The 6,000-nt window shown below is 52.1% G+C and overlaps 1 protein-coding gene across 2 annotated transcripts in view; it reads right to left on the minus strand.

Annotated features, from left to right (window-relative positions):
- Positions 1 to 4,133, minus strand: part of LOC126545022 (uncharacterized) — a 220,724-nt gene extending 216,591 nt beyond the window's left edge. For both annotated transcript variants that reach the window (XM_050192653.3, XM_050192646.3), the window contains exon 1: positions 389 to 4,133. The gene's annotated coding sequence lies outside the window, so the exon portion shown is untranslated. The remainder of the gene's footprint in view (positions 1 to 388) is intronic.
- Between the last annotated feature and the right edge of the window lie 1,867 nt (positions 4,134 to 6,000).

Genomic DNA, 6,000 nt, shown 5'->3' on the forward strand with positions numbered 1-6,000 from the left:
GTATTGCCAAGTACGCAGACAACGCGGACCGCCCCGATACTTTTAAGCACGACTGGTCGACCCGATGAAATGCCGGCGACACGTCGCGTCGGCGCGTTCCTGGAATGAGACAACGAAAAGAAAACGACGTGTGAGAAAGGAGAAGAAAAGAAAGTGCGAGAGAAAAACTAAAAAGGCAGATGGAGAAAAGAGACAATGCCGCAACAGCTGGGCTGGCGAAGAAGCGAGCAAGCCGTGCTGCTGCTGCGAGCACGGTAACGCGCGTTGTAATGAAGATGCCGCCGACCTAAGGCGCTGCTCGTCATGTTTGCGCGGCGCGTATGGGCTGCGTGTCCTGCAACGGTAAACCGCGCGCGTTTACTGCGCGCGGAACGGCAAGTGCGCATACCTGAACGTGCTTCCGCTTCTTCTTTTGAGGTTCTTCGCACTGACGTGCTCTCCCGCTTCTTCAGCCGGTCCTCCCACCACAGGGTTACAACAACAGGGAGTCCGCTACGGGCTCCTCCATCATCACGTGTCAAGTCGTCAGCGCGGGGAACAGGCACTACGGCCCGTAAGAACAAAGGAAAGAACTCGGCGTAGAAAACACGCTTCAGGCACACAAAAACGCACGCGCCGCACTTGAGTCGCCGTGGGCGCTCAGGATCGTACAGCGCTGTCTTCGAAGACGTCGCAAGACCACAATCACTGGCTCGGTGCGTCGAAGACGTTTGCGAGGAAATCACGCACCACCCACCACCGTTTCGCAGTATCCTCACGGGTTCACGCAAGTGCCGGAGGTTCGGTCGGAGTCGGCGAAGATTTGGCGTCGACGAGAGGTCGCGGCGTTTCGAATCGACAACGAGGTCGGCGTCGAGTGCGATGCGACGCGACACAAGCACATGGATAGACTGGTTCAGGGAAGTGGATCCGACTTGGCTGTCGAAGCTTGTGCGTCGTCGAAAAAAAGAAATGGAAAGTACAATCCTCGTCGCCTAGGTTCGTTCGGTGGCAAGCGGAAAGTCGGCCGGGGACGGCTTGGCGGCCCGACTCGTTCGTTCCACGTCGATGCGACGACGGGGATGATGACGCGATGCAGCAGCAACGGCGGCGCACACAAAGGGGGAAGGGGAGGTTTGGGCCCCGCGCGAGTGCGACTGCTCTCGCCTCCTCTCCCCTTTCTTCTCCTCCTTGCAAGATAACGACACGAGAGGTCGGCGGCAGGCGACGAGCGAGGAGAAAAGAAAACGGTACAGCCCCGCGCCAACGGCTATGGCTACGGCATGTATCACACACACACGGGGCCGCAGCGGCGTCGCGCGGCGGCTTCGCACGCACGCTCGCGGAACAGCAGACGCGACAGCCAACGCGCTGGCGGCAAGCGATGCAAGCAAGGTGCGTGCGTGTGTGCGTGCTCCGCGCGCTCGGTGCCCGCCGTCTTGTTGACGTCAGCTCCGGCGCCAGCCAATACGGCTCTGCCCCGTGGGTTTAAAAGCCGATCGCCCCTGTCGGCGCTCCGCAGTTCGCTCGGTCGCTTGCGCTCCGTCGCATGCTTCTCTCGCCGCCCACCGAGGTTCGGCGCCGTTCGGCTCGCCGCGAAGCCGCGCCGGCGTAGTGGCGCGCAGATAGAAAAGCACGTGGCACTCGGCAACGACGGAGGGAAGGAATAATCGAGCGGCTGGCTGGGGACTTGGCCGGGCCCGCAGCAGGTATTCCGTGCATGCGAGGAAAAGCCGCCGTTCGGTCGCCCATGCACACCGGATCGAGAAATCGTTCTTTGGAGTGCGTCCTTGGGCTGCTTTTGTTCGTAAACAAAGAATCACGAGACTACTCCCCTTAATCAAAGAGATATGGTATTGGCGCGATACTCGCGATAAACCTTACGCTTTAGGCATGCGTGAAACTTTGCACTCAGAACTGGGCTTTAAAAGACGCAACGCAACCAAAAACGAGAACAAGTATGAAATGCAGATAAATAATACATTGTACATTTCATGTTCCCATCGGTGCCGGTAGGAGAAGACTGAGATTTAACGGACGCCGCGAGGTCTCATAACAGTATGTGGCAATGTGATCTCAATTACAAAGCGTTAAGTGCTTTTTAGAAAGACTGAAAAGCAAGCGATAGGCATGAAAACAAAAACACATTTCCAGAAAATACGAGCAAATGCTTCATCCCTGATCCAATTCTTATATGGTCCTAACCTCCTCTCCCAGGGCCTGGCAGGTATATAAAAGGCCTCAAGACATCACTATGTCCATTCTTCTTTTAACCCTCCTTTCTCTGTCCGATTGCTCGTCCAATCAATCTCTCTCGCAAGCAGCCCATGCAAATCGGACGAAGAGATTCTGCAATTGCTAGAGGCAAAACAGTTCGGCGACCACACAGGGAGAAAAAAAAACCATACCAAACTATAGTGGAAAACCACATGGTGAACTAGATCGCCCATTCGATGCGCCGGAAGTTTGGACAGTGGTTTGCTCCCTCCTAACACGAAACATAGCGCCCGGACAAGACGGGTTCACAGATGAAGTCCCCGAAAACCTGGACGACGAAATGGTAGAAGCCCTAGCGACTTTCTTTAATAACCAATTGGAAGCGGGAACACTACTAAAAGAATGGAAACAGTCCACATAGTGCCAATACCGGAAAAAGGAGAGCCTCCAGGCATCACCAACGTCCTGCCTGGGGAATCACTGACGTTGTGCCTGGGAAATCCTTTAAAAACACGGTGCTAAATCGCGTGAAGCCTCACGTGGATGACACGGGCTTCTTTCCTGACAGAATGTACGGCTTCAGGCCACATTTGTCGCATCAAGAAGTACTATTTCAATTGAAGGAAGTTTCAACTGAACCTTACAGGAGCATTTGACAACGATCATGATCAGATCATGAGGCCATCCTAAAAAAAAAAAAAAAAAAAAACTTATCGCAACTGAATTGCGGCCAACGTATGTACAATTATGTTCGAGCGTTCACAACGGACCTCACGGCAACAGTAGGCGTGGATGCCCCTAGAAGAGAAGCGAAATATGTCCCAAGTAGAGGCACTCCTGAGGGATCGGTCTTATCACCTTTCCTCTGGAACGACGCCATGAAAAGCCTCCCAGAGCATCTAGAGAAGATCCCACGCGTTCGTCACGCCATATATGCGGGTGACGTTACCATTTGGGCAACTCGAGGCTCGTATGGAGAACAGGACGTCCTACAAGCGGCGGCAGACGTTGTCACCGAATACGCCGAAGAGTGCAGCCTCGAATGCTCCCCAGACAAATCTGAGCTCCTCGTCCTCAAAAAGAAATCCGGAAGAAAAGCACAAGTAGAGAGGCTATTGAAATACACCTCAACGAAAAACCTATTGTCAACTGCAGAATCCGGTATATTTGCCGTCAACACTCTCCTAATAAGAAAGATGGCTATGACAGTCATGATGACGGCGGCTCTTACGCTTGCTTCACGTTTCTCTTTTGTGGTGTCGAATCGAGGTGTTTCGTGGAAGGCGAAATAGTCCTTGCTGTCGAGCATCTTATTTAGATCGGTCTCAAAGACTTCAGCGACGACATCGCGGAAATAGTTACATTGTGCGTGCAAAAGCCGGGCCTGCCCCGTGAGCCAAATCAGATTTTTTAAAGACAGCTTTTCACGCGAGTCGGAGGTAAAAAAAAAAAACGATAAGTGTCTGCGCGTAGAAAACCTCTACGAAACCTGCAAGCACTTGTTCGCGGCGTTGCTCCACTGCTATAGGTACGTACTTGACAATTGTCACAACTTCAGATAGGTCTCCAAAATTTAGCGATGATTTTCTTTTGACAAAGTCAGTTGTATTAGTGCAAATGTATGAGAAACGAATTGAACCAGTTGTAATGGAATTCAGTTGTGTATACAGTCTAGGGAAGCAAACTAGCCTCGCTGTACGCAGGTCGAACAACCCTTAACCTCACTAGAGCAGGCAAAACGATTCTACTGAGATTGCAATATCCTGTGACGACAACCAACGGTCAGCAGGTACTCCTGAAGTCCCTCCATAAGCAAATAAACGTGGCCCCTATTGCGCGTAACATGCACCTGGTATATAATCATCATCATCAGCCTGGTTATGCCCACTGCAGGGCAAAGGCCTCTCCCATACTTCTCCAACTACCCCGTTCATGTACTAATTGTGGGCATGTTGTCCCTGCAAACTTCTTAATCTCATCCGCCCACCTAACTTTCTGCTGCCCTCTGCTACGCTTTCCTTCCCTTGGAATCCATTCCGTAACTCTTAACGACCATGCGACCTGTTGCATCAACAGCTGTAAAAACAGGCCGCATTCCGTCTGCTAGCCTTTGCTTCGTATCGCTCACTTATCTCGCTGTTCGAGTGGCAGCATCGAACAATTGCGGACATTGCGCCATATTTTCGAACATATTGCATTTATGTCATATAACTCGTCGCATCAAGTAGCCAGTCTATGTGCTATGGAATGTGTAGTGACATGCGGGACGGTAGGACATAATTTCGAAAAGTAATCGTGAGCAACTGTAGCATTTGATTTTCATTTCCTCTGGCAATAAAAACGCGTATTAGCTGGCCCGCGAACACGCGCACGGTTTACGCCGGCGAGACGCGAGCGGAGCCAGCCCACTTCCAGATTGCTATGAACGTAATACTACGCGTAGCACGAGAGTGCGCTCTGAAACCACTAGCCGACGACAACCCGAGCACGGTTTAAGCCGGCGTGACGAAGGCACCGCGAGCCCACGTTCAGATCTCGAGAGCTATGAGCGCACACACCGAGCCGATGAAACTACTAGCCGATGCCGTCGCGGGCATGCCACACCGAAATCCTGCTTCGCTGTCCTTTACGTGTTGCTACGTGCCTCTTTACCCAACAACTGTGCCTCTTCACTGCACCTGTCCGGAAGTTCGGGTGTGTGTGAGAACAGTTGGCACGTAGTCAGGGGTGGCTAGAAAAGTTTGAAGGCTGGCCTAAAATTGAAGGGCAAATATTAATACAAAGGACTCACTGTAGGCCCAAATTCATGACGTATGCCTGTTATAAAGCGCTTGCTGCAAATCCTTGAGTACACGTTTGGCTGCCATACTGAGCTGTCCGCATTCAACCGCCTTATGGCGCTCACACATGACGCTCTTTTTAGTGGGTCTCGCTACTCGGAAGGAAATACCAAACAGAGAAAACCGACGTTAACTAGCCTGTGCGTTCAGGAATGCCCAGCCAGGCAGGGAGCCGTCTGCTAGCTTTCCAATCGCATAGGGAGCGCTCACAAGTAGCGCGCTTGCGCATGCGCAGCAGCTTTTCCGCATTGGGTCCATTGCCTTGTGTTTTTTATCTGCCATGGGATACCGTTACGTCTTCCCTTACGTCTTCTCTCTCTCTCTTTCTGTTGGTGTATTCGCCGAAGAGCGGAGGCCGGGGTCATTATGGTACCGACGTCAAACAACGTTCCACAGAGTCGACGTGAACTCTGAGATGCTGGCTGATTCGGCATTCCTACCAGAAGAAGTGATGGCAAATTGGTATACATCGGCGTGGGAACGAGACGGTGGAGGGTTTGCCACAACTCCAGCGAAAGGCGCCAGGCCCTGGAGAAGCTTTACCTTCTGGCAATCTTGGACCATTGATAGCGCCCCGGTTGTCAACGAAACACTAGGTTGGTTATTCTGGCTTCTCCCTTTCCAGGTTCAGCTTGCGGGCGGCGCGGGTGCTTTGTGTCAACCTTCTCCTCTTCGGAGGTATATAGGTACGCTGAGCCGATATGAACCACCGTACTAGTTGGTTGGAACATTGCCCGTTTCTATAGCGAGTGATCTGGGGAAGACGGAGGGTTTTTAATAGACAACCTGAGTTTGTGGTGTGCTCTCGCAGAACGATGTAGTCTGTTTTGACATGTAACCCATGCTAGGAGAATGATGTACCGCGCTTCATGCTCCGGCCAGTACGAGTATGAATTTTCCTGAAAATAAGTTTGACCTTTTCCGCCCACGTGAATAAACCCCTGTCCTAAGCCTCCAGCACTCC

The sequence above is a fragment of the Dermacentor andersoni genome, chromosome 3, assembly GCF_023375885.2.
Source record: "Dermacentor andersoni chromosome 3, qqDerAnde1_hic_scaffold, whole genome shotgun sequence".
Lineage (NCBI taxonomy): Eukaryota > Metazoa > Arthropoda > Arachnida > Ixodida > Ixodidae > Dermacentor > Dermacentor andersoni.